Source organism: Hylobates moloch, unplaced genomic scaffold, assembly GCF_009828535.3.
Source record: "Hylobates moloch isolate HMO894 unplaced genomic scaffold, HMol_V3 SCAFFOLD_20, whole genome shotgun sequence".
Taxonomy (NCBI): Eukaryota; Metazoa; Chordata; class Mammalia; order Primates; family Hylobatidae; genus Hylobates; species Hylobates moloch.
In genome coordinates this window covers 15,519,213-15,533,363 of record NW_026652295.1, presented here as the reverse complement: position 1 = coordinate 15,533,363, position 14,151 = coordinate 15,519,213, and the positions used below count along the sequence as shown (strand labels likewise).

At 42.1% G+C, this 14,151-nt stretch overlaps 1 long non-coding RNA gene and 1 pseudogene across 1 annotated transcript; one reads left to right on the top strand and one right to left on the bottom strand.

The window, feature by feature from the left end:
- Nucleotides 1–7,212: 7,212 nt before the first annotated feature.
- On the bottom strand, nucleotides 7,213–7,641 carry LOC116459716 (large ribosomal subunit protein mL42-like; annotated as a pseudogene).
- Nucleotides 7,642–9,915: 2,274 nt separating this feature from the next.
- Nucleotides 9,916–13,288, top strand: LOC131382161 (uncharacterized). Its single transcript, XR_009211408.1, has 3 exons — nucleotides 9,916–10,140; nucleotides 10,596–10,647; nucleotides 13,007–13,288. It is a non-coding gene; the product is annotated as an uncharacterized LOC131382161 (long non-coding RNA).
- The last annotated feature ends 863 nt before the right edge of the window (nucleotides 13,289–14,151 follow it).

The window sequence follows — 14,151 nt, the reverse complement described above, 5'->3', positions numbered from 1 at the left end:
TAGGTTTGTGTAAGTACACTCCACGGTGTTCACACAAAGAAACTGCTGAATGACACATATCTCAGAACATACCCCTGTTGTTAACTGACACATGAGTGTATTTATTTTAGCCAACTTTATTATAACAAACAACTGTAGCCAAATTAATTGTAGGCATGGCAAGCTATAGTAACTACTAGAATGGCCAACTTGAGTAAGTCATTCTACAGATATTTGTTAAGCACTTATTATGTGCAAGGCATTCTGCTGACATATGTTAGCCAGGCTGCTGTTTTCTGCAAATAGAACAACTCTTTCAAATTTTATCTCTTCCTCCCACTCTTCTGCCTCCGTAATTTCAGTTTTCTAACTACATCTGCTCACTATTTAGTAAGGGGCAGCTATAATATTTTCGACTCCTTTAGCATCAACATTACTTTCCCATTTAGCCTTTAATCTGATTTTGTGTGCTATTTATTGTTTGTGTATTTATGTTTGTGACTGTGTGTGTGTTACACTCAGAACCTGCCTTGCCTTTCTTCAACTCTGTACCCTTGCAGGGGAGGCCCTTAGAACCTCCTTGCTCTTTACATTGTGGTGGGGCCAGTTTTGAAGATGGAAATGGAAAACTTAGGGACGTAGTGCCTACTAAGTACTTTCTCTTTCTCATATGTTGTTTCATTTGTTACAGCGAAGCAGATAACTTCGATGAAAAGATCACGAACTTTGGAATCAGCAGACTAGAGCTGGAATCCTGATTATGCTACCTTACTAACCTATTGACCTTGGGCAAGTTACTAATGGAGGTAAGATTCCTCGGCTGAAAATGGGTTCCTCATAACAGCCCAATTTCAGGTTGCTCTATGAAGGGTCCGGTGAGCCACCATTCATCAGTGCGTAGGAGGCACTTCATCTTGTTCTTACTCCGTTTTTCTGATGAGGAAAAGTGGAGAAGATGAAATAGCACAATATGTGTGTTTTATAAAACTAATCTACGGCTCTAATGAGACTATATAAACTAAATGGGTGTATTTCAACCATTTCGAATCAAATTTATTGCTACTGGAAATAAATTTAGGTTAATTCTGGTTTTTTGTGGTTGCCTGAGGGAGTGCAACTTCACATATCCACAGTATAAAATGACTTACTCTCAAAAGATGTTTGGCTGTGTCCTTCGAACAGATGAACGAACGTATGTTTTCTCCAGAGAAAACCAGATATAGATATTCCGATTCAACCTATAAGATTTAGATGTTGCCATTTACTATATAAAATATGCATTGGCCTAGGAAAACTAACTGAAAGCTTATTAAATTGTCTTAAAAATGCCAATAATATTTCCACCAGAGTATTTTTTCTTTCTCATGCATCTGTACTTTTGAAGGTCTCCAAGGAGGTAGACATGAGTATGAAATCACACCCCTAGCATGGGGTGTGGGGTGGGGAATCGGGAGATGTTGAACAAAGAGTACAAAGATCCAGTTACAAAGGAGGAATATGTTCTTGGGATCTATTGTGCAGCATGGCCACTACAGTTATGATAATGTATTGTATATTTCAAAATTACTAAAAGAATGTATTAAGATGTTCTTACTACAAAAAAATGACAAGTATGTGAAGGATGGTAACTGGCTTGATGTCATCATTCTACAGTGTATACATATATCAAAGCTCCGTCTTGTACCCCATAAATATATACAATTATTATTTGTCAATTAAAAATAAAAAATTTAAAAAGGAATTGGCAAATGCGGCAAAAATGGCCAACACAGAGGACATTTACCTTTGGGGTGCTCCCGTCTTACCTTCTATACCTTTCTCTTTGCTCTTACATTTTCCAGTCCCGTCTTGTCATCCATTAGTTCTCTGATCCCCTATTCTAAAAATCCCTGTAGACCCAGGGATTGCCCAACCTGCAGGGCTATGTCATTAGCCTTTTCTCCTGACAAAACCTATTACTTATTTCATTTTGACTCTGCCACAGTTGGGAAAGCAATGGCAGACTAATTCGTCTTATTGACTCATAAGCAATTTACTTTATTATTCTTTGGGGGTGGGAGAAGAAAGGAAAGGTTGGGATATAACATTCTTTTTTTTTAATTTAATTTAATTTAGTTTAAGTTCTGGAATGCATGTGCAGAACATGCAGGTTTGTTTCATAGCTATACATGTGCCATGGTGGCTTGCTGCACCTATCAACCCATCATCTAGGTTTTAAGCCCCACATGCATTAGGTGTTTGTCCTAATGTTCTCCCTCCTCTTGCCCCCCACCCCCTGACAGGTCCTGGTGTGTGATGTTCCCCTGTCTGTGTCCATGTGTTCTCATTGTTCAACTCCCACTTATGAGTGAGAACATGTGGTGTTTGGTTTTCTGTTCCTGTGTTAGTTTGCTGAGAATGATGGCGTTCAGATTCATCCATGTCCTTGCAAAGGACATGAACTCATTCTTTTTTGTGGCTGCATAGTATTCTATGGTGTGTATGTCACATTTTCTTTATCCAGTCTAAAACTGATGGACATTTGGGTTGGTTTCAAGTCTTTGTTTACTGCTATAGTGCTGCAGTAAACATATGTGTGCATGTGTCTTTATAGTAGAATGATTTATAATCCTTTGTGTATATACCCAGTTGTGGGATTGCTGGGTCAAATGGTATTTCTGGTTCTGGGATCTAACATTCTTAATGTAGGCTGGTTGTGCTACCTTATTTTATCCTGACAACTGTATTAGCCCATTCTCACACTGCTATGAAGTACTACCTGAGACTGGGTAATTTATAAAGAAAAGAGGTTTAATTGGCTCATGGTTCTGCAGGCTGTACAGGAAGCATGGCTGGAGAGGCTTCAGGAAACTTACAATCATGGCAGAAGGCGAAGAGGGAGGAGGAACGTCTTATATGGCTGAAGCAGGAGAAAGAGCAAAGGGGGAGGAGCTATGCACCTTTAAACAACCAGATCTCATGAGCACTCACTATCACGAGAACAGCAAGGGAGATGTCTACCATCATGTGGGTAGACTCCCAATCACCTCCCAACAGGTCCCTTCTCCAACACTGGGGATTACAATTCAACATGAGATTTGGACAGGTACACAAATCCAAACCATATCAACAACCATATGAAGTATATATTTTAATTCTCTTATTACAGATGAGAAACCTGATACTTTGAGAATTAAAGTTACCTAAACAAGAAAGTCATAAATGGCAGAAGTAAAATTTGATTTCAGGTTTTTAAGACCCCAGAGCATGTAGGCTGTCTACAGGTGTACTAACGGAGGGGTTTACATTCACCTGAAGACACAGCCTGGGCCACAGAGGTCACGGAATCCCCACCGTGATGGCAGGCCATGGCAGGGATCTTACTCCTTATAGAGCCAACTCTAGATATTAGTAGATACCCTTTTATTCCAGTCCCCCACACCCCATTTTAATTCAAGATATATCCTTTGTTTTAGAAATAACACAATGGGGGCAGGTTCCTTGAACTGCTATTGCTTTTCTTTAACTAACCAAGAATCTTTAACCCATGGGCAACCCAGTGGGAGCACCCAAAACAGAGTAGAGACACGGGGTGTTGAGAATGCTGGTGAGGAAAGAGCAAAGTCTCCTGCAGTACAATACAGAAGCCTCGGCCTGCTTTGCAGTGGGCATCACAAAAGGCTCTGAGGTGCTCTCAGAGAAGCTGCTCTTTCAGTTGCTACTTAAGGGTCTCAATGGCCAGACCTAGCTTAAGAAGAAAGAAAACAATAACTTGAGACCAGTGCGGTGCCTCAAGCCTGTAATCCCAGTACTTTGGGAGGCCAAGGCGGGTGGATTGCTTGAGGTCAGGAGTTTGAGACCAGCCTGGCCAACATGGCAAGACCCCATCTCTAACAAAAATACAAAAATTATCCAGGCATATTGGCCACACTTATAATCCTGGCTAGGATTGCAAGTGTGGCCAACATCCCTGGCTAATTTGGAGGCTGGGACATAAGAATCATTTGAACCCGGGGGGCAGAGGTTGCAGTGAGCTGAGATCGCCCCACTGCACTCCAGCCTGGGTGACAAAGCGAGACTGTCTCAAAACAAACAAACAAATAAACAAACACTCTAGCATTTTAGAAAAATGAACTGATAATAGGTTCATAATGGGATAGGGAAAATGAGGGTGTTTGGAAAACAGTACAAATTTTTTGAGGTCGATGTTGGAGGTCATTGTCAGAGTGTAGACCATTCATGTAGACCATGAATCTGAACCAAATCCCAGAGTGAGAAACCCTTGGCCTATCCTTCTCCACAATGCTTGCCTTAAATGACTTTTTAGTTAAACCATTTGGGGGTTGGGGGGTGAGTGGGACAAGAAGGGAAAAGAAAAGACAGGGATGGGGTTGTGAAGTAGCCTGCTGTACCATTTTAGTGTCAATATCTAAACTCTGCAGGTTGTTCGTGTTAAGATTGTGTGAAGCTACTCAAACAGATTCATGTGGCAATAAGTTAAATATTTCAACTTTCTCTCTTTTTGGTTTTTTTCTTGTGGCTGAACTGATGGCAAGCTGGGGTGGGGTGTGTGAGCGAGTAAAAATAGGCTACTAGAAAAGCCCAGATATCTGTTGTAAACCAGAGTACACTTTGTATCAACAAATGCTGATTTCTGGGGAGGCAAGGCCTGAGTGTTAATGTTTAACACTCTGGGAAGTAAATAGGCAGTTTGGTTGTGACCTGGAATTTACTGCTGTCCTTTCAACCCTCAAGCAAATTAAGGAAAAACCTGCTGGACTTGCATCGTCAGTGGGAAAAAAGTAAAACACTGTCTAATGCCAGAGGGAGTCATCTTTCCAAAAGAAAGGGAAAATATCCCATCTACTGGTTGGTTGGTTGTCCTCTTCGAGTTCCATTTTTAAATGTTTACTTCACTTTATTCATGTTAAAAAAGAAACAAACAAAAGCCTCAAAAAAGGGGAGAGGGGAGGGAGGATGTGGTATAGGAAGATAAAAGGGAAACTTTATAAAGAGATACATCAACCAATTGCAATATGTAAGTCTTATTTTAATCTACATTGAAATGACATATAAAAATAAATGAGGAAATAATACAAAGAAAAACTGTTTTTGAGGCAGTGGGCAAATTTGAACACTGACTGGATATTTGAACATATCAAGGAATTAATGTTGGGTTGTTTGTTCTGATAACAGATAATAGTTATGTTTTCAGAAAGAGTCCCAATCTTTTAGAGATGCATAGAAAATAGTTTTAGATGAAATTATACAATATCCTGGATTCGTTTCAGGGTAACCCAGGGAAGAAGGGTGGTCAGGGAATGTCTGGAAATACACATCCAATGAGATTGGCCATAAGGGGATAATTGTTCAAGCTGGGGGTTCATTATACTATTCTTTCTCCTTTTGTATAAGAAATAGTTTGAAATATGCCATATTAAAAAGTTAAAGGGAAAGCCCCGTGAGATCAGGCTGTGATCTCAAACAGCAGAGCTGCCGTGACTAGAAGCCTGCCATCACTGGAGAAGTATCCCCAAAAGCCTGAGAAAACTTCGTCCTTTTAAAATTGCTCTTGTGTTTTTCCCATGAACTCACTGTCTTGGACCAGAAGCAAACCATGAACAGTCCTTTTTTCAATCAATTCAAAGAAAACATGGTAGGAAGGAACTGAGCAGAAGATGAATGTAAATGAAAGGGAACTAAAGCATGACAAGGGCAATCTATAGCCAAGATGAAGATACTAAGTGCACTAGACTGCACAGCCAGCCATGTGCAGCCTGCTATGCCCAAGACCCCAGCAGCTGTCTCCACAAGAGCCACTGTTCATGATATCTAGGCCAGGCCTTTGTGATGTTTGTGTCTTTGGACTGGTGTACCTTGGTACGTCATAAGAATCCAGACGGTTTTGCTTCCTGATTGAAATAATTCTTTTGCAACGGATTTTGTGGTAAGTTTTCTGAACAAGTACTATATATTTAAATGGTTTGCCGGAAAATAGCAAATGTGTCCTTCATGTCTTTGAAATACATAGGAAGCATTGGGTCAGGCCCCTTTTTATAGAATGACATCTTGAGGAAGATTCAGTTACATCTTTGCGCGATGACTCCAGGCTGCTTACAAAGGAGCGAGAGGTTTTTATCTCCATGTTAGGTAAGCAGAATAACAAGACAATAAAAGCTCAGAAAAGCCAAGCCTCCTGGGAGATACTGAACTCAAAGACCAGATTTGAAGAGCTAATGCTAAACAGAAACCGAGGAGCGTATCACAACCTGGAACACCAAGGACTGGTGCTACAGAAGTTTCGAAGTAGTATTGTTTCTCTCTTAATTTGCAGGCCTGATCTCCTCAGAATAAAAAAGGAAAGATGGAGAGACAGAAAACAAGAGAAAAGAAAAGACGGCTGTCGACTCATGAATGTCTATGAGAGGAAGGCAGTATGTCCCGTCTAGGGCTTTGATGCTGCGTTTTGACTTTTCTCCAAATAACTTCTCCAGTTCACTCCATCTGCCACTTTCCTTCACCAAAATAAGCCTAAATATACTTCTTCTTCTTCTACTTTTGTTGTTATTGTTGTTGTTGTTTTTTGACACAGAGTCTCACTCTGTTACCCAGGCTGGAGTGCAATGGCGTGATCTCGGCTCACTGCAACCTCTGCCTCCCAAATTCAAGTGATTCTCTCACCTCAGCCTCCTGAGTAGCTGGGACTACAGGCACCCGCTATCATGCCTGGCTAATTTTTGTATTTTTGTAGAGATAGGGTTTCACAATGTTGGCCAGGGTGGTCTCGAACTCTTGACCTCAGGTGATCCACCTGCCTCGGCCTCCCAAACTGGTAGGATTACAGGTGTGAGCTACCGTGCCCAGCCTCCAAATATACTTCTAAATGAAAAAAGCAAACTGCTCCTTGAGCTGGCACTAGTGGGTAGTTTGAAAAAAATGGATGGGGAATTCAAGAATATAATTCTACTTCTCTTGGCATCTGGAGAAAAGATATACCTGTATTATTTTTTAAGGTTCTTTAACTTTGAAAAATAAACTTTTAATCTTACAGTTGTTTTGGATTTACAGAAAAATCATGATAGTGCAGACAGTCCTCATACGCCCCACACCTACTTCCCCTTATTACTTTTTTAATATGAAAAGACATTTCATTATTCTGACTTTACTATATAACATGTTAGTGAACACCCCGGATTGCATTTTCTCAAATGGCAAATGAAGAACATTTCTCTCTGATTCCCCCGAGTACCTCAGTCATCTGTCTTTTAGAAGATCTAGTTTCCTGCAACATCTTTAATACTGTCCATGAGAATACCAACAGCGTGTCATACTAAAGAACATTTTGCTAAGTTGTTCTATCATGGGTCTTTGCTCAAGGTGTTCACCTTTTTCTTCCAGTCTGGTTTTCAGCACTTGATCTTATATTTCTTCATTATTGTGCACAGGATCTGGTTGAAGGATGGGTTTTGTGTGTTCATGGGGAATGTCCACAGAAGAGTGGTAGCAGGCTCACGCCCTGCCATTGGAAGTCACAGCAAGCGCTATTTTGCAATTATAGTCATCATTTAGAGAAGAATACATAGATTTATAATACACACAGTATAAAGCTCCATTTTGCATTGGAAATAAATGTTTCAAGACAATTTGCTTTACTGTCATCTATTTTACTGCTGCTACAGCCATGGGGTATTGAGATACTTATCAGGTGGTATAAACATCTTCGAAAAAGATGTTTTGAAGAGAGAATTCTTTGAAAATCTGCTTCTAGGCACACCAGTTTTCATCACTTGACAGCTCCTCACCTCAAGTCCGCCCTCTTGCTGCCCCCAATATTAACATCTTACATTTGTGTGGTGCATTTGTTACAATTAATGAACCAACATTGTTACTATTCACTAAAGCCCATAATGGATTCATATTTTCTCCGTTTTTACCCAACGTATTTTTTCTGTTCCAGCAACCCATCTAGGATCTCACATTACATTTAGTTGTCATTTGTTCTTAGGTGCCCCTTGGCTTGTGACAGTGTCTCTGACTTTCCTTGTTTTTGATGACCTTGATAGTTTGGAGGAGTCCTGGTCAGGAATTTTGTGGAATGTCCCTTAATTAGGATTCAACGGATGTTTCTCTCACGATTAGGCTAGGGTTATGGGTTTTTGGGAAGAAGCCCTTTAACTCTTTCATCTTAGTGTCTAAGCATCAGATGTTTGTTCCTTTGAATCTCTTCAAAGCCAAATGGCTTTAGGCAGCACAAAATACTCTAGGCACGTGTTGCTCTGTCTCCCTGCACATTTATTTGCCTTCTAGCACTTTTTGCTGTTTACTCTGCTAAAGAATAGAAACATTTAAAAACTGGGGATGTAGTTGGCAATAGCATCTGAAAGGTGTATACGAAACTCATAGAGTCTATTATTCTGTCTTTTGTTTGCTTAAATTGTTCCTTAACTTAAATAGCACCCTTTATTTTTTAAAAATGCCTGTGTGTAATGCTGAGGTCACATCTGCCTTCTATGGAAGCTGCTTGCAGCTGGGCACAGAGGTCACCAAGAAATTTTGCACCTGGAAATTTTGTATCAGCAAGAAGTGGGTAGAAAAGGAGAGGGCTGCTGGGAGGAAGGTAACACTGCCAAATCCCAGTCCACTACACTTTCCCACACTCTGAGGGGCTCTCCAGAAAAACTAAAAAATCAGGTGGAAGATACCTCCAGGGTTAGATCTTTCCTCTACTTCCTCAGTGGTGCCTAAGGCATCCCCCTCCATCCATGGCCCCATCGTGTTCAGCACCTCCTGGGCTTGATCTAGAAACTCCACCCTCAGTTACCCTCTCTCTGGGGTCAGGCTAATTCCAGCACTGCACTTTCAGCATTGGCTGAAAGCCTTGAACAGTTTCTTAGACCTTCTCCATTTGTTTGGCTAACCTCAGAGAACACCTAAAGTAACATCTGGTAAACTGTATAGTGTTTAAATACTTTTTCTTCAAGTGATAATCTGTCTGGAATTGGTGGGTTCTTGGTCTCACTGACTTCAAGAATGAAGCCACACACCCTCATGCTGAGTATTACAGCTTTAAAAAGCTGTGTGGGCCCAAAGAGTAAGCAGTAGCAAAACTTATTGCAAACAGCAAAAGAACAAAGCTCCACAGTACAGAAGGAGACCCAAGTGGGTTGCCGCTGCTGGCTGGGGCAGCCTGCTTTTATTCTCTTATCTAGCCCCACCCACATCCTGCTGATTGGTAGAGCCGAGTGGTCTGTTTTGACAGGGAACTGATTGGTGTGTTCACACACCTTGAGCTAGATACGGAGTCCCAATTGGTGTGTTTACAATCCATGAGCTAGACATAAAGGTTCCCCAAATCTCCACCAGAGCAGCTAGATACAGAGTGTCGATTGGTGCACTCGAGCTAGACACAGGGTGCTGATTGGTGTGTTTACAATCCGTGAGCTAGACATAAAAGTTCCCCACATCTCCACCAAACTCAGGAGCCCAGCTGGCTTCACCCAGTGGATCCTGCACCGGGGCTGCAGGCGGAGCTGCCTGCCAATCCCTTGTCGTGCGCTCGCGCTTCTCAGCCCTTGGGTGGCCGATGGGACTGGGCGCCGTGGAGCAGGGGGTGGCGCTCGTCGGGGAGGCTCGGGCCGCACAGGAGCCCATGAAGGGGTGGGAGGCTCAGGCATGGTGGCCTGCAGGTCCCGAGCCCTGCCCCGCAGGAAGGCAGCCAAGGCCCGGCGAGAAACCCAGGGCTGGCACTGCTGGGGGACCCAGTACACCCTCCGCAGCCACGGGCCTGGGTGCTAAGTCTCTTATTGCCCGGGGCCGGCAGGGCCGGCCGGGTGCTCCGAGTGCAGGGCCCGCTGAGCCCACGCCCACCCGGAACTCCAGCCGGCCTGCAACCGCCGCACGCAGCCCCGGCTCCCGCTTGCGCCTCCCCCTCCACACCTCCCCGCAAGCTAAGGGAGCTGGCTCCCGCCTTGGCCAGCCCAGAAAGGGGCCCCACAGTGCTAGTGGTGGGCTGAAGGGCTCCCCAAGTGCCGCCAAAGTGGGAGCTCAGGCAGAGGAGGCACCGAGAGCGAGTGAGGGCTGAGGACTGCCAGCAGGCTGTCACCTCAGTAGACCAAGTGCACATTCCATTTCGACAAGAAGAATTTGAGATAGCCCTCTGATTGCTGAGGGCTATCGAGGAGGGTAATTTACCCTGAGGGCTGCCAAAACAAGTCCAGTCACTAGGGAAAGATTCTGCATCGAGACTAGAGTGTGGACCCCATAGCCATGAAAACTTTGGCCTTTTTTCCTGAATTTGAGGCAGTTTTAGAAAAGCAAAAACCAAAAACCCCAGCAGATACCATTCTCCCACATGGCTTTGTTCCCTCGCCTCTGGAGAGCCATAAACCATGAAATTTATTTGGGAAGGAGGTGCAGCATTAACAAAGACATAGTGTCAGTTGCTTTCTATTAATTACTCTTCAGTATTAGTATACTTTTGAAATATGCTTCAAAAAATGATGACTAAATGGCTGAATTTCTAAAAGGAAAAAAAATGTTTTAGGATCAGATCAAGCACATTTAAGCATTCACTCATTCATTCATTCATCTACTAACTATTTATAAAGCACCGACTATGTTCCTGATATTGTTGCCAGGTTCTCAAGTTACCCAGAAGACACAGTGGCCACTTACAAGGAGAGGCATTGGGTAAGGATGTGCTAAGTTTTGTCTCCATTAAATTAAATTGAAAATCAGTTATTATCTAAACATTTACATAATTGCAGGCAGTCATTATCCAGGTTGTTTTCCAAAGGCCATATTTGACTCAGTGTGCCTTTGATTACTGAGACAAGGCACCAGTCGCATGAAACACCTCTTCAGAACAAAGCATTCCAAAGAAATTATTACACAGGAGGCTTAGCTCAAGAAAAAAGGAACAGAGAAATAGCTTGGGGTACAAAGCTCTTTATCTTGTTTCTAAAGTGCAGTGGTTTAACATTTAAAAGGTTACTTTCTGGAACATTTTTCCCTTGAAAGTTTCTTTCACACATTTGCAGACAGAAATTACAATAGAGCCATGAACATCTTCCACTCTCTGGAGGGGATTTTCTTGCTTTTACTTACGTATTAGATAAAAATAGCATTTTACTTCTCTTCAAGCCTAAAGACAGGATTACATTTAAATCTGGCTCTTTCATTTTAAAATGTGAATTGTTAACTAGGGAGTAATGAGACCCGACCCTTAACCAAGCAGCCCTGGACTTAACCTTATGTCCATAAAGTTCCCAAGTTAAAATGAGCTTCAAAGGTCTGTAAATATGAGGAATGTTACCTCCTTCCCCCTGGCCCTTGCAAACATTTTAGTAGTTGTTTTTTCTGGTCAGATCCTACTGCCTCCAGAGATTTTTTTTTTTTTTGTAACTTATTTCTCTCCTGTGTTTCCTGAGCTTTTTCTAATAGGCAAGATCAGAACTCCTTTAGATACCTCCTTGATTTCATTTATTGACAATCTAAACCCTACTGAGATATGTCCCTCAGTTATTCTGGACCTCATCCACAAGTCTGAATCATGTTCTCCAAATCACAGAAATGCTAAGATTGCAGCAACTTCTCTATAACAAATTTATAAAATGAGGTGATCTGATAGACAAACTCATTTAAGAAGAGTATTGACCACTTAGATTTCTGATATTTAAAAAAAACACGTTAACTGATGGAAAAGTCAAATTAAAAAAACTAGAGGATTTCTTATATGTGTTCCATAAAATCACAGTGTTAATATTTCAGAGCTACAGAGAGCCTTGTTGATTATCTAATTTCCTTATTTTGTTATAATGGAAAGTGAGGCTGTCATATTGTGAAATATATACAGTACTTGGTTATCCTCCAGTTTCCTGGCATACAACTCCTAAAATCCTTGGAATCTTCAAAGTAATAAATGGCTTTGTATGTGCTATTGAGTTGACTGATAGCTGGCAGTTCCTAGGTAGCTTCAGGATGGGGTTGGTCACCAGAAAGACCAAGGCAAGATTAGAGGATTGGGACTTTTAGCCCCACCCCAAAACCTTGGGAAGGGGAGAAGGGCTGAAGATTATGTTGGTCACCAGTGACCAATGACTTAATCAATCATGCCTCCCTAATGAAGCTTTCATAAAAACCAAAAAGAACTATGTTCTGGAATCTTCCAGGTAGCTGAACCTCCAGACAGTGGAGGTTCCTGGAAGGTGGCTGGAAGGTGGTGTGCCCAGGGAGGGCATGAAAGCTCTGTACCCCTTCCTGCATGCCTTGCCCTACACATCTCTTCATCTGTATCCTTTGTAACATCCTTTATAATAAACAGGAAAACTTAAGTGTTTCCCTGAGGTCTGTGAGCTGCTCTAACAAATTAAGTGAACCCAGTGGGGTTGTGGGAACCCCAGTGTATAGCCAGTTGGTCAGAAGCACAGATAATACAACCTGGGGCTTGCCATCTGCATGGGAAGGTGTGTGTGTTGGGGATAGGGCAGTCTTATGGGTCTGAGCCCTCAACCTGTGGGATCTGACACTCTCTCCAGGTAGATAGCATCAGAATTGAATTGAATTGGAGGACACCCAGCTGGTGTCCACTGAGGAATTGTTTGCTTGCTTGGTGGATGGGAAAAACACCTCCTCAATTGGTTCACAAGAGTCTTCTGTGTTGTTTATTAAGTGAGAGAATAGGGGGAACGCTTTGGGTGTGTTTTTCCCCTCACTTGGCAGGGGGGAATTAAGGTTCCATATGGAATTAAGGTTGCTAATCAATGGACCCAAAAAAAAGGAGAGGATCCTGGGGCGGTGGAGGGCAGTTTTGTGGGACTGAGCCCTCAACCTGTGGGATCTGATGCTGTCTCCAGGTAGATAGTATCAGAATTGAATTGAAAAGAGGACACCCAGCTAGTGTCCTCTGCTGGACTGATTGATTGGCTGCTGGTTGGGAGAAATCTCCACAAACTTCTTCATGCCCAGAGGTCACAGAAGTCTTCTGTGTTGATTGTTGCTGAGTGAGAGCATAAGAAAAGCACTTTGTTTTTTATTCTTTCATTCACAGAAGTCCACACAGCCGCCCAGAGAAGCAAAAGACAGGACTTTCCCAATATCACATCAATTGACTTCAGTCTTTCTATTCCTTGCTGCAAGATACTTCTACTACAGAACAGAAGAAGTCAATATCTAAAGAATGTCCAAAAATAAAAAGTCTTCTTTTAAAATGAGGTCTCGGTACCTCTTCAGAGAATCCGTCCCTTCACAGTTCACAGTTCACAGTTAGGCCTTATTGATCTAAAAAGAACTGAGTTCTTCCTGAGTTTATGGATTTATTATATTCCCAAGTTGCCTGCACTAGAATGTAAACTCCAAGAGGGCAGGGCTTTGTCTGTTCTGTTCACTGGTGCACCCCAAGCACCCACCACAGTGCTTGGCCCCCAGATGACGGTCAGAATAAATGAATGAATGAATGAATGAAATGAAATCTGGCTGTCACCATAGGCAAACACTCAGGACTAACAATAGAAGGAACAAAAATAAGATCTGAAAAGGCCGTATGTTTATTACAATAAAAAATAATGTATTAAATGGGCATTTTGAGAAACTTCATTTTGTTTCTTTTTGTCCTGGTAATGAGGGCTAAGAAGATCCCAGATATTACCATCTCCCTGGCATCCCCAAACTTTTACTCATTAGGGTCAAACACCTGCCATTTAACTCATTCATTAATCCATACTTACTAGATATTTTATAATGATATTTTCAATATTAGAATCAAAGGTGCTTAGCCAGGTGTGGTGGGCATGCTTCTAGTCCCAGCTACTTGATCAGCTGAGGTGGGAGGATCACTTGATTTCATGAGCGAGGCTGCAGTGAGCTATAATTATGCCACTGTACTCCAGCCTGGGCCTGGGTGACCCTGTCTCTAAAAAAAGAAAAAGAAGAAGAAAAAGGATGAAATGTGCCAGAGGTGTCAGCCAGTAGAAAGTGAAGCAATGGACTAGTATGAGATAATCCACATCCTAAATAGTAAATTTTGACTGTCATGTGTAGGCTGGGTCTAGCCACTGGGATCTTGAGATGCTACTAGTATTGATGTGCTTTTCCTTGTGTTCCAAAACAGTGAAAATTCATACATGTTGCCTGTTCTCCCTCCAGTAGTGACTGTAAAACTTTAATTTGATTTAATTCAAAACAATGTAAGTTATT